The 26639-nt window shown below is 39.1% G+C and overlaps 1 long non-coding RNA gene across 2 annotated transcripts in view; it reads right to left on the bottom strand.

Moving 5' to 3' along the window:
• The window catches only part of LOC147374243 (uncharacterized), a 128002-nt gene extending 113842 nt beyond the window's left edge, over positions 1-14160 (bottom strand). For both annotated transcript variants that reach the window (XR_015163228.1, XR_015163229.1), the window contains exons 1-3: positions 13465-14160; positions 10857-10924; positions 9548-9713 (exon numbers count right to left, since the gene is read on the bottom strand). This is a non-coding gene — a long non-coding RNA (uncharacterized LOC147374243). The remainder of the gene's footprint in view (positions 1-9547; positions 9714-10856; positions 10925-13464) is intronic.
• Positions 14161-26639: the final 12479 nt, after the last annotated feature.

Raw genomic sequence — 26639 nt, 5'->3', positions numbered from 1 at the left:
GCTATTGTAACCTGGATGGACAGGGAAGCCTGGTGTGCTGCAGTTCATGGGATCGCAAAGAGTCAGACACAACTGAGTGACTGAACTAAACTGAACTGAACTGAGAAGGATCCTATGGGGCCTTCCCAGAACAGATTTTCCCTACACAATGTCTTCTGCCTGCCTTTTGTCTGTAGAAAAACTTTAGTCAAAGAATAAATTTAATTAGAAAAGTGAGAAAATGCAAAAAGAAACGAAAACAGTCAAGCAAGACAAAAATAATAATAGTTCAGCCATTAAACAAAGTCAAGGACATCCAGTTCCTCCTCCAGGACTATAGATAATATTCTGAGCTTTGAGCTGTTTTTTAGATACTGAAATTCCCACCAGGTAGAAGTTAACTGTATACTGTCCAAAAGCAGGTAGATAGATCACAGACCATTTGGAACCAGAAGGCTGATGATGCTGACACCTGATTACCTCACCACCAACCAATCAGAAGAACATCCACTAGCTAATCACACACCCCACAACCCCATTCCAAAACCCTGTCTTTAAAAATCTTTCCCTGAAAGTCTTCAGGGAGTTCAGGTCTTTCAAGTAGTATCTAATTCAGAATCCTTGCTTCGGTTCAGTTCAGTTCAGTTCAGTTGCTCAGTCATGTCTGACTCTTTGCGACCCCAAGAATCGCAGCACGCCAGGCCTCCCTGTCCATCACCAACTCCTGGAGTTCACTCAGACTCACGTCCATTGAGTCGGTGATGCCATCCAGCTATCTCATCCTCTGTCATCCCCTTCTCCTTCTGTCCCCCATCCCTCCCAGCATCAGAGTCTGTTCCAATGAGTCAACTCTTTGCATGAGGTGGCCAAAGTACTGGAGTTTCAGCTTTAGCATCATACCTTCCAAAGAACACCCAGGGCTGATCTCCTTGAGAATGGACTGGTTGGATCTCCTTGCAGTCCAAGGGACTCTCAAGAGTCTTCTCCAACACCATAGTTCAAAAGCATCAGCTTCTTCAGCACTCAGCTTTCTTCACAGTCCAACTCTCGCATCCATACATGACCACTGGAAAAACCATAGCCTTGACTAGACGAACCTTTGTTGGCAAAGTAATGTCTTTGCTTTTCAATATGCTATCTAGGTTGGCCAAATCTTTTCTTCCTAGGATATGCGTCTTTTAATTTCATGGCTGCAGTCACCATCTGCAGTGATTTTGGGGCCCAAAAAAATAAAGTCTGACATTGTTTCCACTGTTTCCTCATCTATTTCCCATGAAATGATGGGACCAGATGCCATGATCTTCGTTTTCTGAATGTTGAGCCTTAAGCCAACTTTTTCACTCTTCTCTTTCACTCTCATCAAGAGGCTTTTTAGTTCCTCTTCACTTTCTGCCATAAGGGTGGTGTCATCTGCATATCTGAAGTTATTGATATTTCTCCTGGCAATCTTGATTCCAGCTTGTGCTTCATCCAGCCCAGAGTTTCTCATGATGTACTCTGCATAGAAGTTAAATAAACAGGGTGACAATATACAGCCTTGACGTACTCCTTTTTCTATTTAGAACCAGTCTGTTGTTCCATGTCCAGTTCTAATTGTTACTTCCTGACCTGCATACAAATTTCTCAAGAGGCAGGTCAGGTGGTCTGGTATTCCCATCTCTTTCAGAATTTTCCACAGTTTATTGTGATCCACAGAGTCAAAGGCTTTGGCATAGTCAATAAAGCAGAAATAGATGTTTTTCTGGAACTCTCTTGCTTTTTCCATGATCCAGCAGATGTTGGCAATTTGATCTCTGGTTCCTCTGCCTTTTCTAAAACCGGCTTGAACATCTGGAAGTTCACAGTTCACGTATTGCTGAAGCCTGGCTTGGAGAATTTTGAGCATTACTTTACTAGCATGTGAAATGAGTGCAATTGTGCGGTAGTTTGAGCATTCTTTGGCATTGCCTTTCTTTGGGATTAGAATGAAAACTGACCTTTTCCAGTCCTGTGGCCACTGCTGAGTTTTCCAAATTTGTTGGCATATTGAGTGCAGCACTTTCACAGCATCATCTTTCAGGATTTGAAATAGCTCAACTGGAATTCCATCACCTCCACTAGCTTTGTTCACAGTGATGCTTTCTAAGGCCCACTTGACTTCACATTTCAGGATGTCTGGCTCTAGGTGAGTGATCATACCATCATGATTATCTTGGTCATGAAGATCTTTTTGTACAGTTCTTCTGTGTATTCTTGCCACCTCTTCTTAATATGTTCTGCTTCTGTTAGGTCCATGCCATTTCTGTCCTTTACTGAGCCCATCTTTCCATGAAATGTTCCCTTGGTATCTCTGATTTTCTTGAAGAGATCTCTTGTCTTTCCTATTCTGTTGTTTTCCTCTATTTCTTTGCATTGATCGCTGAGGAAGGCTTTCTTATCTCTTCTTGCTAGTCTTTGGAATTCTGCATTCTTAAGCTTACATCTTTCCTTTTCTCCTTTGCTTTTCACTTCTCTTCTTAACACAGCTATTTGTAAGGCCTCCCCAGACAGACATTTTGCTTGCTTGACACCCTGCAATAAATGCAGCACTTTCCTTCACTACAACCAGTGTCAGTAGACTGGCGTCACTGCTCATAGGCAGGTAGACCCAAGTTTGGTTCGGTAGTATTATGATTATTGAATTTGCTTGGGCTCCCCTGATAGCTCAGTTAGTAAAGAATCTGCCTGCAATGCGGAGATCCTGGTTTAATTCCTAGGTCGGGATGATCTGCTTGGAGAGGGGATAGGCTATCCACTCCAGTATTCTCAGGCTTCACTTGTGGCTCAGCTGGTAAATTCACCTGCAATGGGGAAGACCTAGGTTTGATCCCTGAGTTGGGAAGATCCCCTGGAGAAGGGAAAGGCTACCCACCCCAGTATTCTGGCCTGGAGAATTCCATGGACTATACAGTCCATGGGGTCGCAAAGAGTAGGACACAGCTGAGTGACTTTCACCTTAATGTCTTAATATAGCATCTCTAAGAAATGAACTTCCATTTGGAAAGGGGAAATTTAGTCCAAGCAATAAATGACTAATGATAGGTTCTGACGTCAATTGCCGTCTACAAGAAGAAGAGGAAAAAAAGCATTGACTGTAACTGTGAGCATTGAAATCAAATCCTATAGGTACCCACCTGTTTTACCTACAGATGGCAGAGTCCACTCAAGGCTACTCCACCTGGTTCAGTTTTACTCACTCTACATTCTTTATTACCATATTATACTTGATTCCTTCAGACACATCCAGCCTATCTTCCTGCATCTCTTCTTGTCCTTCTTCAATCCATATTTAAAGAAAACAATTCAGAATATGTTACAGCCTTGATTAAGCTAAGCACCACTTCCACAATAGCAACAAAACACAGCCTCTCTCTGCACTTAAAGTTCAAATCCTGATGGGCTCTGAGCACTTCCATGATCTGGCTCCTGCCTTTCTAGCATCTCTGCAATCTTGTTTACCATTTTGTTCAACTTGCTTGACCTTCCTTCTGTCCTTGATCACATCCAGCTTATTCTATCTTTGGGCTTTTCACTTGCTGTTTGGGGTACCTGGAACACTTGGTTCAAATTTCATTTCTTTAAAGAAAACTTGTGTCTCAATCTAAAGCCTTCATATCCCCCAGGCCAGTCACTCCTTCACATCACCCTGCTTTTCCATTTCCACAGTAGAAAGCAATATTTAAAACTCACTTAGTGCTTATTTTTGACTTCTCCTCTTTAAAACAGGATCTCTCTGGTCTATTCTCTCCCTAGGACCCAGAACAGACCCAGAGCAAGTGCCTAGTGCATATTGGCTAAAGAAAGCCAGACTAGGAGCAGAAGCAATATAGTTTCTCAAGAACCTAAGTCCTAAGACAAACAAGAACAAGGAACGGAATTTAAAACAAGGACACAGGGAGAAAGTTAATTTCTCCTGGAGAGCTACAGAGGCTGCTGACACTCCTCTAAGATTTAGAAACTTCTGTCATTATATGTCCCTTACACATTGAAGGGCTTGCAGGTGGCACAGCGGTAAAGAATCCTCCTGCCAAAGCAGGAGATGCAAGAGATGCAGATTCGATCCCTGGCTTGGGAAGGTCACCTGGAGTAGGAAATGTCAACTCGCTCCAGTATTCCTGCCTGGAAAACTCCATGGACAGAGGAGCCTGGCAGGCAAGGGGTCACAAATAATCAGACAGAACTGAGCAACTGATCACACACACATACACACACACACAAACACACATTGAAACAAAAAATGTCAGTGAAAAATCCAAGATAGAGGGATAATTAGGTAAATAAATAAAACATAGTGAATATATAAATCCTAGCATAGTTTCCAGAGAAGGCAATGGGACCCCACTCTAGTACTCTTGCCTGGAAAATCCCATGGACAGAGGAGCCTGGTAGGCTGCAGTCCATGAGGTCGCTAAGAGTCGGACTCGACTGAGTGACTTCACTTTCACTTTTCACTTTCACGCACTGGAGAAGGAAATGGCAACCCACTCCAGTGCTCTTGCCTGGAGAATCCCAGGGATGGGAGAGCCTGGTGGGCTGCCGTCTATGGGGTCGCACAGAGTCGGACATGACTGAAGCGACTTAGCAGCAGCAGCAGCAGCAGCAGCGTAGTTTCAGTTATTACTCATCAATTTAAATAAAAGGAAGAATCCTTGGAAATAAGAAGTGATTCTTTTTAAAACTTTTTTTAAAATGTGATACAAATGAGTATATGCATGCTGTCACTTCAGCAGAGTCCAACTCTTTATGACCCTATGGACTATTCTCTGCCCATGGGGATTCTCCAGGCAAGGATACTGGAGTGGGCTGCCAAGCTCTCCTCCATGGGGATCTTCCTGACCCAGGGATCAAACTTCTCTCCAGCATTGGTAGGTGGGTTCTTTACCACTAGCGCCACCTGTAAAGCCATGATATAAATGAGGAAGTGTACGTTATTCTAATTACAAACAAACTACTTACAATATGTATTAATGAATCATAAAATTTCACTTCCACTTAGAAATAACCCTCCTTCGAATATACACACCGGATGGACACTTATGTGTGTTGGTAACCTTTAGTATTAAGTAAAGTGCCATTCACGTTGGATTTTCTTGCCTTTAATAAACTTATTTCTCTTGTTTCCTGAGAAACTGTGGGCTCCTACTGTTATGCCCACCCCAGGCCATCCCCATCTGTTTGCCTGTGGCTCAATCCATATAACCTCACTGGTTGCCTAAAACCCTCTCATCTGAGCTCCTCACTGAGATTCTTCTCCTCCCTTAAATGAATCCTCAGTTTAATCTTCAGGTTAGCTGAGTAATCAATGGTTCAGGTAAAGCCTATTTCCTTGTCATTTTTTTCCTATGTTTGAGGATTTTTTTCAGCTTCAGTGTTAAAGTTGACAAGGAAAGTACTTTCATTTTAGTGCTATGTTTTCATCTTTCTCTTAATCTAGAAACAATTTCACTCCTGCAAACAAAGTTCACATATTTATGAACATGAGCAGGGTAAATGGTCAGCTATTATCTCTCTATAATTTTGTCATGGAGTCAAATTGTATTTTCAAGAAAACAGACATCTTGCATCAAGTATATGTACACAATACTAAGCATCCTAAAAAAAAAAAAAAAAACATTGGGTAGTATAAGTGAAGCTATGTCTGTTACATGTTTTATCCTTTCTGCAAAATGAGTGTATGGGGAAATTCTAAATTCAGTGAATGCAAAAGCATTATTTGAGTTTGCCATAAAAACGTCCACTCCGATGACCTTTCCAGCTTCTGTCACAAGTGGGAGTGATTGATTGACAAAGGGGTCTTGCACTAAATATCGCAAAAAAAAAAAACAAAAAAAAAACAGATCCTTCTGTGCATATCTACAATACAGAGAATTGAGCTGTTTAAGAAACAACCCTAGAAAGTAAAGGCTTTCAAAACTTTCCATCTGAAACTGATAATTTTTAAAAGGGAAAAACTGAGTCATAGATATGATTTTAACACAGCAATATTCTATAATCAGTTCCCGGGGATTATATTCTCAATACAAAAAAAGAAATGTAAACAGTCACACATCATTGTTCATTCCAAAGAGTGCTTTACCCAAATACTAATCGATAAGAACAGTTACTATATTCCACATGGAACATTCCCTTGAAGGATCATTTTACAATGTAATGGACTATAGTATTCACATCATCCTTTCAAGACGGTAAATAATGCCAACATTCATTATTATTGTTGCTATTGTTAACAATCATGGCTATTGTTATTACTCTAACAACCATAATAATGGTCATTTCTTTTCACCCTTCAGAAAACACTATTAAAAATGAGCTACCGAGAGAAAGTGGTGTACATCAAAATCTTTCAGAGCTCCTCATCAGGATGCCACATTGGAGAGAGTGAGAGAGGGAGTGGGAAAGAAAGAGGCAAAGACAGAGGAGTGTGAAGCAAGAGAGAGAAATATATCCCATACTATTAAAAATGTGAATACAGATAGAGAAAAAGACAAATCATACCTGTGTCAAGAAAAAGGAGAAAGGCCACTTTCAGCTTATGGGTAAAAGGAACAAGAAAGATACAATCCTAGCACTTTTACTTCATACAATGACTTTTTTTTTCCAAGGTAAAATCTAGAAGACTAGAGTTAGTCGTGTCCAGCAAATGAAAGACCTTGACTATTCCAAAGATGCATGTGCTGCTAAAGTTTGGCAAAACTCTTAAGTTCCTAAAAGCAATAGCAATAATACCCTCCAAAACACAGCAATTCTCAGCCTATTCAGGTATCACTTTTCCTACACATCAAGCCTGAAATCCTACCATTATGTTTTATTAAGCCACCATGAATTTTTTTAAAAGAGCATGAGATTCAAGAACAAGAATGGAAATGATTGTGCATAATGTGACAGATAAGAACCAGGAGAAATAATTAGCAACGCTTGGGGAGAGGAGACCCAGGGGGTAGACACCTTTCAACATGATGAAAAGCTACCCTGAGAACCGGAGGCCAGAGAGAGCAAGCTTTCACTGAGAAAGAACAGTGCCTCTAAGAAGGGGACCAGAGAAAAGTTCTACCAATTTTCTATTTTTACCAACGGAATAGTTCTGTAGCACAAGAAGAAAGTGTATAGGAGAATGAGGCTGAGTTCATAAAGCAATCCTCTTACTTTCCATAATATTCACATATGAGCCTCTCCTCCAGAAGTTTCTTAGCTGCTGCTGCTAAGTCACTTCAGTCATGTCCGACTCTGTGCGACCCCATAGACAGCAGCCCACCAGGCTCCCCCGTCCCTGGGATTCTCCAGGCAAGAACACTGGAGTGGGTTGCCATTTCCTTCTCCAATGCCTGAAACTGAAAAGTGAAAGTGAAGTCGCTCAGTCGTGTCCGACCCTCAGCGACCCCACGGACTGCAGCCTACCAGGCTCCTCCACCCATGGGATTTTCCAGGCAAGAGTACTGGAGTGGGGTGCCATTGCCTTCTCCAAGAAGTTTCTTAAATGGTTCCATTTACCCAAACTTTCAAATAATAGCAATGCAAAATACCAAAACTTTGATCTTTCCATATAATAGCCTACTCAGCAAAAATGCAAAAAGCACCTGAATATCTACTCCTGGCTTGATAACTGAAGAAAGAAAGGTGACTACAGAGTGGTTTCTATCCTTACATAATTTTAAACCTAGTGAGGAGAATAAAAGAAAGGCAAGAGTAAAATATAGTTTTTTATATGAGAGGTGAGTGCAGGGTCCCCTGGGAGCAAAGAAGGGCATCATTAGCTCACACTAGGAAATCCAGACTTACTGGAGATGACTATGTATGAGCTGATTTAAAGACTCAGTAGAAGTTATCCCCATAAAGAAAGAGGGACAGGACCCTAGATCGCAGGAGTGTGATGCACTTGGAAAGTAGAAGTAATTTCGGTTTATATAGAGGAGTGACAGCAGTTAAGACGAGAGCAATTAACTATAGGGTTGGATTTAAAAAGAATTTTCAGGCTCTTCAGGCTCACCAGCAAATCTGGCCTTCAGCCTAGGGATATTGAAAATAACTATTGATTTTTTAAAAATTGGTTTTGAAATATAATTTATGTAAAATAAGGTACACTCATTTGAAGTATATCATTCAATGAGTTTTGACAGACATATAAAGCTGTATAAATGTAACTATAATTAAGATCAGAACATTTCTATTACCCTCCAAAATTTCCTCATGTCCCTTTGTAATTTTTTTTAGATGCTCACATGAAGAAAGCTGCTATAAAAATACCTAAGAGTAGATTATGTGGCTCATATGGTAGGTACAGGCTTAACATTTTAAGAAACTCCAAATTCTCCAAAGTACTCATATGACTATATATTTTCATCGAAAATGTAAGAGAATTCCAGTTGTTCTATAGCATCTCCAATGAATATTATTACCAATTTTCCTACAGGATTATAGTGGATCAAGTTAAACTTTTATTCACTATTTCTCTAATGACTAAAGATGTGAACATTTTTTCATATGCTTTTTGATCTTTTAGTATGTTCCATTCATCTTCTGAGACTATTTCTTTCCCCTCATTAGTTAATTGAACATACTTACAAAAGCTACCTTAAAGATCTTTCCTGAAAAATAAAAATATGGATTATCCAAGGGTTCACTTCAGCTGATTGTTTTTCCTCCTGAAAATGGTCACAACTTCCTGTTTCTTCATAGTTTAAGTAAAAATAGACTTTATCCTGAACATCACAAAATATATATCATGGAGTCTCTAGATTTCATTATATTGTTCTGAAGAATGTGGCTTTTATTGTTTTAGCAGAAAATATAGGCAATTAACTTGGTTAGAAACAAACTTTACCACTGTTTCACTGAAGTAGGTGACATTTCAAATTTCAATTGCTTTTCATCTTTAGCATCATTGACTCTATCCTTACAGATATGGTCTAAGTCAGCTAGACATTGGGCAGAGTGTACACATTACTATAGGTACCCAAGTGTTTTGACAAATAAACTATTTTGAATTTCTCTCTCTCCTTTGGCCTTATCTTGACATTGGTCCAGATTACTGCAACCTGTTGATGTTATCTGCACTTACCTTGTCACTAATTAAGGAAGAGAGAGTTAATTAGACACTTCTTTCATTCTCCATCTAGAAGCCTAGGTATAGGCTTCATATATGTTTTAGTTCTAAAGAACTTCCCCAAATCACCTGGGACTCAAAATTTTCCTCCAGGAATATCTATAGGATTATCCATATTCTTTTCCCTAAGATTTAAAAAAGAATTTTATTGATTCTGGTGGCTCATTGATCATGCATCTTTGTCATCCTTCCCTGGAAGAACAAAGTGGGTCCTTCAGGATCCAGTTAAAGTGGTATAATTTCTAGGAAAGTCTACCCGACTCTCTTATAATTACCCTCATACTCTGGTTTCTCTTCAGATCATATAAATCACTCAACTTTTTCTTATAATCACTCTCAGGCTCCCTTGAATTTCTCTGAACCCTTCTGGGAACATTTTATATCAACCAATGAATACAATATTATTTACAATTATCTATTATAATTTTATAAGTATGAGTTTACACATACCTGGGGCTTCCATTCTCTGGTTCTCTCCTTTCTGGGATGAATCCTCACTTTCCTTCAGCTGTAACCGCCCTGTCTTCTGTCCTCTGATGTCTCTGGTCACAAAGCCAATAGGTTTTCCATGGACATTTCAGCTGCCTTAAATCAAAACATGATCTTCATCACCAGGCTAAAAATCATAAAAACAGGAAAGTCACCAGTTGCCATTCCTTTTTGCTAAGTTTTACCCACCTCCAAAAAAATCTGTAGGCTGAGTTTAAGGTATCTGTGGAATATCCTGCTAGAGATGTCAAGTTTGAAAATAGATGGGCCAACACTGGATTGGCTACCTCCAACTATGGATTTATCCATAGCTGAACTGGGTACCTCAATATATTCATAACTAAATCCTCCCTTCCCTTTATCCATTATCAAAGGAAAATTTAATAACCAACTTTACAATCCACCTTAAAATTATGGAGAGCCAAGTGATACTTCGTCAGTGTTATATCTGAACATATGTCTGGTGGGATTTCTAGTGAATATTTTGCTTTCTATTTAAAAAAAAAAAAAAAAAGCCAGGCCCAGCTGTTTATTCCTTCCTCCTGTTTCCTCTGGATGTGATGCCAGGAAATGTAGCAGCCATTGTATGACTAGGAAGCAACAAGCATTAGGACCAAAGCCAATATGCTAACAATGTTGCAGTAAAAAGGCAGGTGGAATTGGATCAGTAATGATCCAAATGATCAGTAATGACTAAAAGGTCTTCTGCAAAAGCCATGGATTGACTATCTCTGGACTTATTATTCAGTCTGTGGGACAAACATGCTCTATGTTTTTTCAGTTGTTTGTTACATTATCTGTTACTTACAACTGATATAATAAATATAGAAAACAACTCAAGAAAGGTCTAGGCAGGAGAGAGGTCAACAGGGTACACACAGCCATTGAAGCCCTGGTTTGAATGAGATCACCAAGTGAGATTATTTTAGAATAGAATGAGAACAGGGCTGAGAATGAAGTGTTGGAGAACATTGGCACTTAAGAGGAACTGGTAGAGGAGAGGAGTAGCTGGAAAAAGACATATGACTATAAGGAGAGAGCATAAAAAAAGAGAGAAGGGTGACCTAGAAACCAAAAGAGGAAAAAGTAAGTGTCAGTGTTCAAATGCTACACAGTAGAGCTAACCAGAGCACAGGAAAGGGCCCATGAAGTTTGGTGCTATCAAAGATAATTGCAGTGAAACAGAAAACAGGTTCTCGTAAACCTGGCTTGTAGATAATCTGTTTCTCAGCTACAAACTGCACTGTACCAATCATCCCAGTACAGGTACCTCTCATGGTAGGCTGTTGGTCCCAGAGTAGATCCTGGCAGGGGATGCGGATGGATCAATTGTGCCACCTGGAAATACAATTCAAAGTACAGGCTCTATCCACAGAAATACAATGGGATCTTTCTTAATATGAAAGGCAGCATATGTATATCCCTTAAAAACAAAAATGACAGCTTAAGTTTAGAATGACCTATCAAATGGGGAACAGGATAAATTTTAATGAGCCTTTCACTTTTAAAAGAAAAGCAAGCTTCTAAGGTTTAATGCCTTCCTGGTTCCCTGCAGCTGTGACACAGGTCTCAAGCATGCTTTGAAGATGACCAGCACTTGAGTCAGTGTTGCTACAGGTACAGAAAGCGGGAGAGGAGGAGATAAAATGGAATCAGTAAACTACAGTGAGGAAAGAAACTTATTAAGCATGCTTGCATTCTTCCTGTCAGTAACCAATAATAAGAAAATAATTAGCACAGGGAAAATTTACAAGAAAAATTATAAAAAGGACTGAGAGACATAAAATATGATGAAAAGGGAGGCAAACCAACTTCCAGTGCCTACGTTAGTACTTAGTGGACTTCAGAATCATAGGAAACATTCCTTTTTTTTTTTTTTTTTTTACTATGGAATTGGTAAAATGGACCTGTAAAGGTATGTGAAAATATACCAGTGTTTCTTTCTTTTGTCATTTTTGAGAATTCTTTTAAATTAAAGAAGATGTATGGAAACCCCACAAAGCAATTAGTGAAAGTGAAAAGATAGTTATGAATAATTAAAATCCTTTCTGCTTCAATAGCTTTTCATTGTTAAATGTTGTCACTGATTAATGCCAGGCTGTGACACTGAATATGTCTCTCAAATAACACATAGATCAAGAAAGGAGTTGAAGACAAAAGCAAAACAAGAGAACACACATAATAAGCTTGTTAACAGCATGACACGGGTACAAGGCCCAAGTTAAAAGTCTACATCTCAGTTACCAAGGGACGGGGGAAAGGAGGGATAAACCGGGAGACTGGGATTGCAATACACACACTACTGTATTATAGATAAAAATAGATAACTAATGAAAACCTGCATAACACAGGGAACTCTACTCAGTATTCTGTAACGGCTTCTATGGAAAAATAATCTTAAGTTAAAAAACAAAAATAAGAGTGGATACATGCATGAAAGTGAAGTCGCTCAGTCATGTCCGACTCTTTGCCATCCCATGGACTGTAGTCTACCAGGCTTCTCTGTCCATGGGATTTTCCAGGCAAGAGTACTGGAGTGGGTCGCCATTTCCTTCTCCAGGGGATCTTCCTGACTCAGGGATCAAACCCAGGTCTCCTGCATTGCAGGCAGACGCTCTACCCTCTGAGCCACCTGTATAGCTAATTAAACACTTTGCTATATATCTGAAACTAACACATTATAAATCAACTATACTCCAGTACATTTTTTTTAAGTGCATGTTTCTATTCTGAGCATCCCACTGGGCACTTTTTGCTCACAAAGCTATGTATGTAGGGTAATAGGCATTCTTTACATTTTCCAAAACATTCCTCACCACTGTAGATACAGTATAGATGAAAAGAAAGAGATACATAATTTGCACGGTCTGATACAAAATGAAAATGTGGGTTCCCTCATTTAAAAAACCAGATAAAACAATGCCTTTAAAAGTGCTAAAATACAATTGTTTCCTTTCTTTTTGCAGTCTTTCTCTCAATGTCATACTGTTTAATATTTGCTATTTATCATAATTCTAACTTTTTAAATTAAAACTTTAAATGGAAGAAATTGTATTATTCACTTTATATTATGCAATGTCATTTTAAATGAAAATATGACAGAATTTAACTCAGTTGCTGCATCACAAAATTATGTAATTCATATGCCTTGGTTTGTACATGTATATGTATTTCATCCTCACCAGAACAGCAGAAACATTCCACAAAATCCAACTGGTTGTATTTTACTTATTTTTAAAATTAATTTTTTTCCTGTTTTTTTCCTGTTGTGACGTTCATCTTTTTTAATTAATACATAATTGCTTTACAACGTTGGATTCGTTTCTGCTCTACAACAAAGTGAATCGGCTATATGTATACATGTATCCCCCACCTTTTGGATCTCCCTCCCACCCTCTCCCCTCTCACCCAGAATTAATTTCTAATTGTCATAAAATAAGCATAACATAAAATTTACCACCTTAACCGTTTTTAAGAGGATAGTTCAGTGGTATTAGGTACATTTATATTGTACAACCATCACTACCATCTTTATTTCATTTCTTGATATGCATACATTCTACTGATACTCTATACTGTGGCTAACTGATGTGTAAGACATAAATAAAATAGGAGAAGGAACCGGAAGTCCTATTTTTCCTTTTCAGGTCATTACTTTGCATGTAAGTGGTCGGCTAACGCAAGGAAGTAACACAAGTAAAAACAAGGGCATAATAGAACTCCTTGGCTGTTTCTGTTTTTAGAATGCCATCCATGGCTTTCTTTCTGTGTTAAAGATAAGTCTTGGTTCAACCGGGAAGTGTGGTCTCCAAGGGGTGGTCAGTATGTGCCCCTCCACCCCCATCACCTCTGACTCAGTCATAGTCTTAACATCTTACCTCCTAGTAGCTTTGAGGAATGCTTAACTCCCAAATATCTTGGAATTCTGCGTCATCTGCAAATAGAGTAGCAAAAAAGAAGAGATACACGTTATGCTGATTTCCAAGTGTCTCCTCCTGTGCTGTTTTCCCTTGGCCTTGATTTATAACACATGTGAAAAGACAAAGTGGTTAAGAATTTCAGGGGGCACCAGCAGGACGTTTGAGTAGGTGCCAGGTTCCCCAGAGCAAGGTCCCGAGCAGTGGGACGGGTTAGATGCCCAGGAAGTGGTCGCTACAGACCAGGGAGACTGAACAGGATGCAGGGTCCGCACGCTCACAGAGCACTTTGCAGTTTACAAAGCGCGTCTCATTTACCTCACTGTCACATCAGTTCTGTTTGCAGGTGAGGAGCTGATAGCCACCGTTCAATGAATTAAACAAGGAAGCTTTTAGTCTGAGGTGGCTCTAAAACAAGAGCCGCAAACGCAAACCATAATTTAAGCCTCTAAACGCGCCAAAGTTATGAAATCTAAGCGGTAAGAAACAACCAATCACGAGGAGCAAACGAGCCCGTAAATTTCAGCCACGCAAAAGCCTCGTTGCTTCTGCAAGTTCTCTGCGTGTCCTGTACCAACTCCTGTCTCGGGACTGCTCGCGCCTAACTACTTCTTGGTCGGCGCTGCCTGTTTCAAATCTATTTTAGCTCTTAATAAAATAAACTCTTCATATGTTTAATGTTTAAGCTTATTTTATAACATTCCTTATGGACTAGAGACGGCTTCCCTGGTGGCTCAGTGGTAAATAGCCTACCTACAGTGCAGGAGACTGGGTTGCATCCCTGGGTGGGGAAGATCCCCTAGAGGAGGAAATGGCAATCCACTCCAGTATTCTTCCCTGGAGAATCCCATGGACAGAGGTGCCTGGCAGGCTTCAGTCCATTCGGTCGGGAAGTGTCAAACAGGACTTAGTAACTGAGCATGGACTAGAGAGATGCATGACTAAGGGAAGTTTCATGGCTGACTGGGGTCAGAATGAGGAGGAGAAGCAGGCATCCCGGGCTCTGGTTAGGCCCTTTCTCAATAACCTTTGCCCTATAAGAAGAGCTGTCAGATTGCAAAAGAAGAGAGTACTTTTGTCCTGTCCTTTGGGTGCATTTTCTGTGCAATTCCAGAGACAGCAAAAGGTCATGGGTTATGGTACATGGAATATGTTAGTAGCAGAAAGGTTAAAGGAAAGAGATGATCAGAGTCAGGAGGAGCGTCTCTGAAGTCTCCCAAGAGGACAGAAACTTTGAGGGAGGATTGGAAGTGAATACTGAGCAGAGGCAAAGTCTGTGTGAAAAAATGTCTTCTCCAAGAAAATCAAGTGAGAACAAGCAGAGAAATTGCAGTCTGGGAAGGTCATGATTTGCATGCCTGCATGAAGTGTGTCAGCTGAAGATGCAGTGTTTGGCATACATTTCTTTCAATTTACAACCAATCGGCTTAAAGTCATTTCCTTCCATCATTTAGCTAGTTAAATCAGTGGTCTCTTCTATACTTCTTTGTTCTAATAACCAAACATCCCAGAGATGGAATTAATATAGGCCTAGAGGAGCCCGGCATGCCACAGTCCATACATAGGGTCGCAAAGAGTGGAACACTACCAAAGAAACTTAACATATGGCATGTTTCAATATTCATGGTTCTGTTTCTTGGTTGGCTTTTGATGAAACAATTCAAGAAAACAAAAACATATATATACCAAAAACCACTGAATATGCTAATAATTTTTCAAAAATATTTAAATACTCAGGATACAAATCTAATTCTTTCACTAACGCTACCTGTTAAAATCATGTATTAGTTACTACTTGGTCTAACTTGACTTCCTGCCACTCGGCTAGAATAGAAAATCCCTTTTTAACTCATCAAATATCTTCTAGATTGTTCAGTGTTTCTTAAAGTTGGCTTTTCTACAGAGGCTATAACCAAGTTTGCATCTAAAGCCATTTCAGCGGCTTATATTTGAGAGCATTCTTTCAAGCAAGGAAGATTGCCCATTCACTAAGGAAAGAAATCCTCTCATTCAATACTCTCAGAATTTCTTATCATCTATATATAACTGCCAGCATATCACTCACCTCGAAAGAAAGCATAGCACATAAATATAATCAGCATGAAATCCCTGTAATTATGTTTTCCCTAGGTGAAAAGAAAATCAGAAATCACAGACACTTCATTACCTGCTCTGTTTCTCCTTTTTTCCCTCCTGATACTTAAAAAAGGAAGAAAAAATAAAAGAACTGATCTTGTTACTTCTATTCTCTGAACTCAGAAACACAATAACACTTTATTGTTCAAATATAATATTTTTAAACCCCTGATAACAGAAATAACCTGGTGAATCGATTTCTTCACCCAGTGATCTATCTCACAGCAAGAAATTCTTTAGTGGATCAAGGGAAGGTACTGCTGTGGAAAGCCCAAAACTGATGTGAGCAGCTTCAATCTGAACTTCTTGGGAAAATCATCTGTCCTATTCATTCTCTTTTTCCATAACCTAACACAGAGCTTCCCAGGTGGTGCTGGTGGTAAAGAACTCGCCTGCCAATGCAGGTTAGACATTAGAGACTCGGGTTCGATCCCTGGGTCGGGAAGATCCCCTGGCAGAGGGCACGGCAACCCCTCCAGTATTCTTGCCTGGAGAATCCCATGGACAGAGGAGCCTGGCAGGCTGAAGTCATCTGGGTCTCAGAGTCAGACATGACTGAAGCACTTAGCACAACGCAGTGCCTGGCAAAGAAAGAACTCTCGTCAGTTCTGGTGTTTTAGTCAAAGAGCTTATTTGCTGTTTGACTCAGAAAATGGAATGTTGAAAGGGATTAGGTAAATTAATCCAGAGTTAAAGACATAGAGAAACTCATTCTCTGTCTTAGTGAATTGCTCTTATTGTGAATTTAAGCATGCCATTGTTTTTAGGCACTCTGTTTTCAAGAAGGCAAATAACCAGATTGTAGAAGAGCAGAAATACATAAATTTTTCATCTGAACCACTCAAGCAGGTAGCCCGACTATCCATTTTTCACCAAGGCATACAGGATGATAAGTGGATTGCCAGAAGCAAAACTGCCGCTTCCACCCTGCAATGCCCCATTTTTGGGATACTTAGTGACACCGATAGTGTTTCTCAATCTGTATATAACCACACAGCTATAAATAACATGGTCTCCCTCAGGCACCCTGTGAACAATAAAAAGAAGTTTCCAAGAATAATAATACTAAAAGTCAATGAACTATATTAATACCGTGTAAAAGTAAAGTTGTTGCCTGGCAATTCAGTGGTAGCACTGAAAATTCTTAACCAGAAGAGATTTTTGTATTACTTCTGAAAACCTCTTTTATCTTTCTCTGAACCTGGAACTTTAAATGAATGAAGGATTCTTATAAATATCCCCTTTAAAAAAATAGACATACTCTTCCAACTCCAAAGGGGGAAAAATTAGATGAAGCAAAATTATGTGAATAATGATCTACTGATAATTTTGCCTGACTTAGAAAAAAATGCACAATGTGAAAACTGCGAGTTAAGTTTTATTTGGGGCAAAATGAAGACTGCAGCTGGAAAGACAGCACCTCAGACAGCTGAGAAACTGCTCCAAAGAAGAATCTGCCAGTCTTGTGAAGTGTTTGTTAATCACGAGGAGTTGTCATCACCATGAAAGACTGTAGTGCTTTTCTAGATATGAGGAGATATGAGTCAGGCTTATAAAATCTGCTCCTGAAAATATACTGTCTGAAGAACTTTCCTGCCAGTTTCTCCCCTAACCCCTGAGTGGCTCACTTCTGCTCTCTACCCTAAACTCCTTTCAGGGGCTGCTGAAGGTCAGCAGCTGCAGCAGCACAGGATTTAATCCTCCTAGAGGTAGATGGCAAGGCCCATGGCAGGTGCCAATCTGTAGCTGACATAGCTAATAATATGGGCTTGCCTTGTGACTCAGCTGGTAAAGGATCTGCCTGCAATGTGGGAGATCTAGGCTCGATCCCTGGGTTGGGAAGATCGCTTGGAGAAGGGAAAGGGTACCCACTCCAGTATTCTGGCCTGGAGAATACCATGGGTTGTACAGTCCATGAGGTCACAAAGAGCCAGACACAACTGAGCAACTTTCATTTTCACTTAGCTAACGCTATAGTGATCTCAGCACCAGAATAGAGATTTACCACACGTACAGCAAAGTTTTGCAAAACACATCCACACAACAGGCAAAATGTAGACTCATGTGTTCCACACAGATCTACTAAATCAGAATATTTGGATGTGGGGAGATCTGCATATTTGATGTTTCCCAAGTGTTTCTTCAATATACTGAAGTTTGAGAACCACTATTCTAGAGTTTACTGGTTAGTTTCCACATAGCATTTCAGGATTACATCAGGATCTAGTGAATTACATGCCCACCTGACATTCAGTTCAGTTCAGCCACTCAGTCGTGTCCGACTCTTTGCAACCCCATGGACTGCAGCACACCAGGCCTCCCTGTCTATCACCAACTCCCGGAGTTTACTCAAACTCATGTCCATTGTGCCCGTGACGCCATCCAATCATCTCATCCTCTGTCTTTCCTTTCTCACCCACCTTCAATCTTTCCCAGTATCAGGGTCTTTTCAGATGAGTCAGTTCTTCCTATCAGGTGGCCAAAGTATTGGAGTTTCAGCTTCATCATCATTCCTTCCAGTGAAAATTCAGGACTGATTTCCTTAGGATGGACTCTTGGATTTCCTTGCTATCCAAGGGATTCTCAAGAGTCTTCTCCAACACCATAGTTCAAAAGCATCAATTCTTCAGCACTCAGATTTCTTTATAGTCCAACTCTCACATCCATACATGACTACTGGAAAAACCATATCTTTGACTAGACAGACCTTTGTTGGCAAAGTAATGTCTCTGCTTTTTAATATGCTGTCTAGGTTGGCCATAGCTTTTCTTCCAAGGAGCAAGTATCTTGTAATTTCATGGCTGCAGTCACCATCTGCAGTGATTTTGGAGCCCCAAAAATAAAGTCTGCCACTGTTTCCCCATCTATTTGCCATGAAGTGGTGGGATCGGATGCCATGATCTCAGTTTTCTGAATGTTGAATTTTAAGCCAACTTTTTCATTCTCCACCTTCACTTTCATCAAGAGGCTCTTGAGTTCTTCGTTTTCTGCCATAAGGGTGATGTCATCTGCATATCAAAGGTTATTTATACTTCTCCCAGCAACCTTATTCCAGCTTGTGCTTCATCCAGCCCAGCATTTCTAATGATGTATTCTGCATATAAGTTAAATAAGCAGGGTAACAATGTACAGCCTTGACATACTCCTTTCCCGATTCAGAACCAGTCTGTTGTTACATACCCAGTTCTAACTGTTGCTTCCTGACTTGTATACAGATTTCTCAAGAGGCTGGTCAGGTGGTCTGGTATTCCCATCTCTTTAAGAACTTTCCAGAGTTTGTTGTGATCCACACAGTCAAAGGCTTTGACATAGTCAATAAAGCAGAAATAGATGTTTTCTGGAACTCTTTTGCTCTTTCGATAATCCAGTTGATGTTGGCAATTTGATATCTGGTTCCTCTGCCTTTTCTAAATCCAGCTTGAACATCTGGAAGTTTACAGTTCATCTACTGTTGAAGCCTGGCTTGGAGAATGTTGAGCATTACTTTACTAGCGTGTGAGATGAGTGTAATTGTGCGGTAGTTTGAGCATTCTTTGGCATTGCCTTTCTTTGGGATTGGAACGAAAACTGACATTTTCTAGTCCTGTGGCCACTGCTGAGTTTTCCAAATTTGCTGGCATATTGAGTGCAGCACTTTCACAGCATCATCTTTTAGGATTTGAAATAGCTCAACTGGAATTCCATCACCTCCACTAGCTTTGTTCAGGTGATGCTTCCTAATGCTTGACTTTGCATTCCAGGATGTCCGGCTCTAGGTGAGTGATCACACCATCCTGATTATCTGGGTTATGAAGATTTTTTTTGTATAATTCTGTGTATTCTTACCACCTCTTCTTAATATCTTCTGCTTCTGTTAAATCCATACCATTTCTGTCCTTTATTGTGCCCATCTTTGTCTGAAATGTTCCCATTCTATTGTTTTCCCCTATTTCTTTGCATTTATCACTGAGGAAGACTTTCTTACCTCTCCTTGCTCTTCTTTGGAACTCTGCATCCAAATGGATATATCTTTCCTTTTCTCCTTTGCCTTTCATTTCTCTTCTTTTCACAGCTATTTGTAAGGCTTCCTCAGACAACTGTTTTGCCTTTTTGCATTTCTTTTTCCTGGGGATGGTCTTGATCCTTGCCTCCTGTACCATGTCACAAACCTCCATCCATAGTTCTTCAGGCACTCTGTCTATCAGATCTAATCCCTTGACTCTATTTTCACTTCCTCTGTATAATCGTAAGGGATTTGATTTAGGTCATACCTGAATGGTTTAGTGGTTTTCCATACTTTCTTCAATTTAAGTCTGAATTTGGCAGTAAGGAGCTCATGATCTGAGCCACAGTCAGCTCCTGGTCTTGTTTTTACTGACTGTATAGAGCTTCTCCATCTTTGGCTACAAAGAATATAATCAATCTGATTTCGGTATTGACCATTTGGTGATATCTAGGGTGTTTGCTATGACCGGTGTGTTCCCTTGGCAAAACTCTATTAGCCTTTGCCCTGCTTCATTCTGTACTCCAAGGCCAAATTTGCCTGCTACTCCATGTATTTCTGGACTTCCTACTTTTGCATTCCACCTGATGTACACAAACACAAACTCATTCAAGGATAATTATCTATATAGGTGCCTGTCTTCATTAGGTTACTTATAAAATGATGTCAACTCTCTATCATATATATATATCTTTGCTTTGGCTGCTTAGACTAGTAAGTGTGCAGTATATAATTTCACATATTTTGTAATAAAATTTAATTCTAGCTGATGTCATTTCCCTCTCTTCATTTCCTTTGGGCCTGTTTTCTTCACCTACTTTAATCATGCTGCTTGTCAGCCTTTTTATCTAAGGCTTTTCAAATCATTTTTGGGGTAATGAAGGCCATAAATAAACCTTATTATACTAAATGATCAGAGTTGCATGGTCATAACTTTACAAAATCACTCTGAATATAATTCCTACTGTACAAATCTTATTGTTCAGCCTCTCATGTAAACCCTCCACTACACAAATTTGATATTTAACATTACAGTGATAATAAGAAAAAATGTTTATAATAATTATTTCATTTTTATTTTTTTAAATAGGACTTGACTGAGAATGGCCTGGGTAATCACAGGATATACTGAATTATCCATTGTAGGAAGTAATCAAGCAAAAGCTAAGTGACTCCTTAGCAAGAATATTGTAGAAGGATTTTGATATCAAGAACACATCAGACATCCTGAGTCTCTTCCACCTCTGATATCCTTAAATCCATTAAGTATATAGTTAATATTATCAGAAAAAATAAAGTCAGCAAAAGAATTAAAAAAGAAACCTGCATTTCTCAGGAGTATACAAACAAATACACAGCCAGAAAAAAATTTACATTTTTAGGATAGACTAAGTAAAATCTTTCCATGTGTGAGTGCTAAGTCACTTCAGTCCTGTCCGACTCTTCGCAACCCTATGGACTGTAGCCCGCCCGTCTCCTCTGTCCATGGGATTCTCCAGGCAAGAATTCTGGGTTGGGTTGCCACGTCCTCATCCAGGGAATCTTCCTGACCCAGGGGTAGAGCCCATATCTCTTATGTCTCCTGCATTTACCACTAGTGCCACCTGAGAAGCCCATATTCTTTCTTTTTTGTCAGTATTAAGAGGCATGCAGTGCTTGCCTGGGTCCCTAGTTTCTATCTCGCATTGCATGAATGAACAAGCTACAGTGAACCCTGAGAGTGATTTAGGGACTTAACTTCAGCATGTGCTTCATATTTCTTCTCATAAAACTGTTTTTAAATATATAATCTTTAGTGCCAGGAAATCAATTAACTTTAAAAATTGCCAGCGCTGCCAATAACCAGTAATATGGATGTAACCCTTTTGCATCGAGAGCATGAAGAAATTAAGTGATCTAACACATTTAGCTAAATCCAGCCCTGAAAGAAGGTTGCTTCTCTGCAGTGAAGCTCTTTTGAAATGAGAGATGGAAACAGCAATGAAGGAAAAAGCATCTGAGTAATTGTACAAAGTCTTCCAAGTGGCACTCAGCCCAGAAGACATTTTTGTTCTGTCCAAATGCACAGAAATCTGCAGAGACCCATCTGACCCCAGCATTTCAGGGTATATATCAGGGCTTTTTCCACAAAAGAGCCCTTCTTCTGAAAAGCCAAGGTTTGCGTGTATTTGTAATAACAGTTAGAAATAAATATGATCAAGATATGTTGTTGTTGGATTCTAAAACAGATATAATCTTGTAATATAAGATCTAAAGAAAGAAATGTTGCAAATACAGGAATTAAGAAATTTATGTCATTTCTATACTAATTCTGATACTGAATAGGACCAAACCAGATGTAGCACAGAGAGATAATTGCATTTTTTAATTTTTTTTGAAGTCTTTCTTTGTGATCTAGACTAGTGGTCAGCAAACTGCTGTCTGTGAGCCATAGCTGCTCTGCCACCTGTTCTTGTTAAAAAAAAAAAAAAAAATTTACATTATCCTTTAAATCTCATCCATGGAGCTTTCACACTATAGCACCTCACTAAATAAGTGCAACAGAGATGATGTAGCTCACAAACCCTAAAATATTTCTTCCTATCCAACCTTTCACAGAAGAAGTTTGATGACACCTGATTTAAAGTGTGGTCAAGGTTTTATTAACATACTTCCTTTCCAACTAAATTTTTAATAATTTTTTTTCTGAAAAGTATTTGCAGGAAGAAAGACTCCTTGTTTTTTGTATCCCTGGCAATACTTTAATTTACCTTTCTTCCTTGAATGGTAATTTTCAGTGTTAAAATTATTCAACATATTTAAATAGCATTTCCTCATCTTCTAGCATTTAGCATTGCTGATGAGAAGTTGACTATAGTTGCTGTGTAAGTAATTCATTTTTTCCTCCCTTCTTATACTTAAAATTTCATTTTTATTTTTGATAGTTTCTAGTTTGAGGTAATATTTTGGTGTGGTTTTATTATTATCTATCCCAATGCACAATGAGTGTGCATCTTCAATATTTAGTTTACATATTTTCTTTGTTCTTAAAAAGTTTGCAGCCATTATTTTTGGGAACACTGATCTTTTATTCCATTCTTTTCTCTTCCTTAATTGAATATGTTGATCATAGCCCGTTACTATTATTCTATCTTTCCTGTTCTATAATGTCTCCTTTATATATTTTAAATCTCGGTATCTCTCTATGTTAAATTCAAGGTAGCTCACAATCATTTTTGACTCTTTAAATTCTCTCCTCAACTGTGTATGTATTGAACTCTATATTTTTTATTTCCAGGATTCTAAATACAGTCAGCTGTTTAAATACACCTTTTCTCATTCTGTGCTTTCAGTAGTTCTTTTTCATAAATAGTATTTCTTCTATCATACCTCTTAATTTACTAATCAAATATTTCAAAATTATTTTAGACAGTTTTTGTATACAAATAAATTTTCTCCCCCTTAGTTCATTTGAGAGCAAGCAATCGTCCTTGACTTGACTCATACATTTTGGAGTTTTGCTTTGTAGGCTCATCTTGAGAAGTGATTTTTGTCACCATTATTGTCATTGCTATTATAGATTTTATTTCCTTTCTGCTAATCCGTTATTTTCTAGGGGCTTTGGGGGTCTCCCTTACCTGGACTTCCTGCTCCACTCTCCCATGCAGAAGTAGGTTTACTACAATTACTTAGAGCTTCTAACCCATAGAGAGCTCAGGAAAATTTATCTCCTGTCACAAAAGTAAAAATCGTTGAACACAAGCTTGACACCTTTTACTATTTTCACAGGTATTTAACTTCATATAAGCCACACCCTAGGCAACTTTATCAACCACAACCTTCTTTCAGACTTTTTTGAGAACTCAGTTTCATGCCATGAGTTAACTCCAGCCCTTTATCTTGGTTGATATACACTTACACATTATCATCCCACAGGAGAGAAACTCCTCCTAATTCCAGACCCAGAGTCTCAACTTGCTTGAGGCTTGTTTGTGTGTGTTTTATTTCTAGTTCATGGAAATATCTTTCTTTGGGGCACTGATATATCTTTTTAAATTTAATTTTCAATGCTTAATCTATTATTATATGTTTTGTTGCCAAAAAATTAGAGATTAAATCATAAACATTACTATATCATTTTCAAAGATGGAAGAGTGACTGAACTTTAAGAGAGCTGATGCTAGCGATTTAGAACCTGCCTGTCCATGCAGGAGACATAAGAGATGCGGGTTCAGTCCCTGGGTCGGGAAGATCCCCTAGAGGAGGGCACGGCAACCCACTCCAGTGTTCTTGCCTGGAGAATCCAATGGACAGAGGAGCCTGGCAGGCCACAGTCTATAGGGTCACAAAGAGTCAGACACAACTGAAGTGACGTAGCATGCACTACAATTACAACCTAGAAATTTAGGTTGTAACAGAAATGCCAAAATATAATTACCAAAAGACATGTACTGAAACATTCATAGACATACTATTTATAATAGCTTCAAACTACAAGCTATCTGAATGTCCATTAAGAGTAAAATAGATAAATAAGTCATGGTGGTGTCACACAGAGCGACATTATTTACTAATGGGAATGAAAAATCCACACCTAGTCATAACAACATGAATAATCTTCACAATTAAAACAACAAGAGAAAAAAAGGCCAAAAAAGCCCTTTCTATAGAATTCCACTTAGATCAGTATTAGAATAAACCTACAGGGTTATAAATCAGGACAACAGGTATCCTTGTTAGAAGATCAGGGCACGAAAGGGATACTGGCCTTCAGGGATGCAGACAATGTTTCTTGTCCCAGGAAGTGATTTCAGAGATGTGCTTATTTTGAGAAAATTCATCAAGTTGTATACCTATATGATATGCTATAATGTATTTTATACTATGATAAAATTAAAAAATATATATATATGGTAGAAGTTCATCAGGTGAGTGGTTTTTCAAACTGTAATCATAAAGCCCTAAGGATCCAGGAACCTCAAGGCTATCTCTTGCTTTCAATTAATTGTAGGTTTGGTTTGATTTATTTTGGGGCCTTATCTTACAACTTGCAGGATCTTAGTTCCCCTGTGAGTTTATACTCTCCCTTCTGGAAGACAGAAGGACACAGTCTTAAGTGTCAGAAGGAAAGATCCTCTCTAAAAGCTGGCAATAAACACAAGTACCAATCAAGTACTGCAGCATCCAGAAAGTATCTTCAACAAGGTGGAACAGGCTCTGGAAGGGACTTTGGCGTCCCCCACCTACAAACTAATACTTTGAAGTGCAAATTAAAGCTAAGAAGTCTTAACTTCCAAGACAGACTCTGTCACTCAAAGACACTGCTTGCTGATAGCCTTTAGGAGGCTGAACTAATCTCACACCAAGACAGAAGAATGAATTTCTAAGTAATTTGCAAAGCAAAATGCAAAACATAACTTTAAGGGACCCAGAATGATGTCCTTTATTAATTTGCCAATATGGACTCAGAATGTGTCAAGAAATTCTGCAATACAGTTCTCCAGAATGAGCTTTGCTTTTGTGGGCCCAGAATAATTTTCAGGGCAAAGTCACCGATAAAGCTAAAGTATGTATTTCTTACAATTTGGGGCATTGGAGATAGGCTTTCCAATTATTTTTCAGTTTTCACACAGATTGATAAATTTCCCTGTAGCTCATCTGAGTCTAATCATATAATTATGTTCCATTTAATTAAAAATGAGTAGCTAAAAATGTTTGGATTTTTTTTTAAGCAAGCCTCAGATGGTGAAGGTTTTCTCAAATATTTTGAACAAGACTTCCAATGTCGTTGTTCTCTGGATCATAGACCTTGGACCAAAGATTATTCAAAATATTGAGGTGAAGTAGTAATATGCAAGGGCTTCCCCAGTGGATCAGGGTAAAGAATCCACTTACAACACAAGAGATGCAAGAGATGCAAGTCTGATCCCTGGTTCAGGAAGATTGCCTGGAGGAGGGCATGGCAACCTGCTCCAGTATTCTTGCCTGGAGAATCCTATGGACAGAAAAACCTCGTGGACTACAGACATAGGGTCTCAAAGAATCGGACTCAACTGAAGGAACTGAGCAGCAACATGCAAAGAGAAATTAAGTGTAATTTATTAAGTACAACTTACCGGTTAGAAACAGATTTAGTGTTCAGTTTTCAGCCTTAATAACAAACTAAATAGCATTTTTAAGACTTGGTATTGGCAAAATGTGAATAATAATGGTACCTTCCTCTGTTGGCTACTAGGTCTCCATTCCAAGATCCTTCTAGTAGGCCTTCCTTCTCTGGAGACACTGAAATATGAAAACATACTCTGAAATTGGGAGGTTTTTTTAGCTTTGTTGACCAATACAGTATTGAACAGATATAGTGAGAGTGGGTGTACTTATTCTCAACCTTAGGGAGGAAGTGCTCATTACTTCATCAGTCAGAATCCCAGGGACAGGGAAGCCTGGTGGGCTGCCGTCTATGGGGTCGCACAGAGTCGGACACGACTGAGGCGACTTAGCAGCAGCAGCAGCACAATGTTTACTGTAGGTTTGTTGCAAATAGCCTTTGTCATGGTAAGAAAGTCTTTTTCTACTCCTAATTTGCTAGGATATTTTATCATAAAGGGATATTGACTTTTATCAGAAGCATTGTTTGAATTTTATTAAAATGATGGTTTATCTACTTTTTTCTATTAATATAAAAAATAAAATCATTTTGGATTTGTTTTAATTTACATACAGCAAAAGTCACATCTTTGGTGTAAAGTTCAATAAGTATTTACATGTGTATATATTCTCATAAGGGCCTCACTTGTCCTTTGTGGCTCCGATGGTAAAGAAAGAAAGGAAGGAAGGAACTATTAGTCGCTCAGGTGTGTCTGACTCTTTGCAACCCATGGACTTCAGCCCGCCAGTCTCCTCTGTCCATGGAATTCTCCAGGCAAGAATACAGGAGTGAGTTGCCATCCCTTTCTCCAGGGGTTCTTCCCAACCCAGGGATCAAACCTGGGTCTCCCACATTGCAGGCAGATTCTTTGCTATCTGAGCCACCAGGGAAGAT

This window comes from Bos grunniens, chromosome 4 (genome assembly GCF_055505025.1).
Source record: "Bos grunniens cultivar Pamir isolate PY7600 chromosome 4, Bosgru_T2T1.0, whole genome shotgun sequence".
Classification (NCBI taxonomy): Eukaryota; Metazoa; Chordata; class Mammalia; order Artiodactyla; family Bovidae; genus Bos; species Bos grunniens.
The sequence above is the reverse complement of the archived record's forward strand: the minus strand, read 5'-3'. Positions and strand labels throughout refer to the sequence as shown.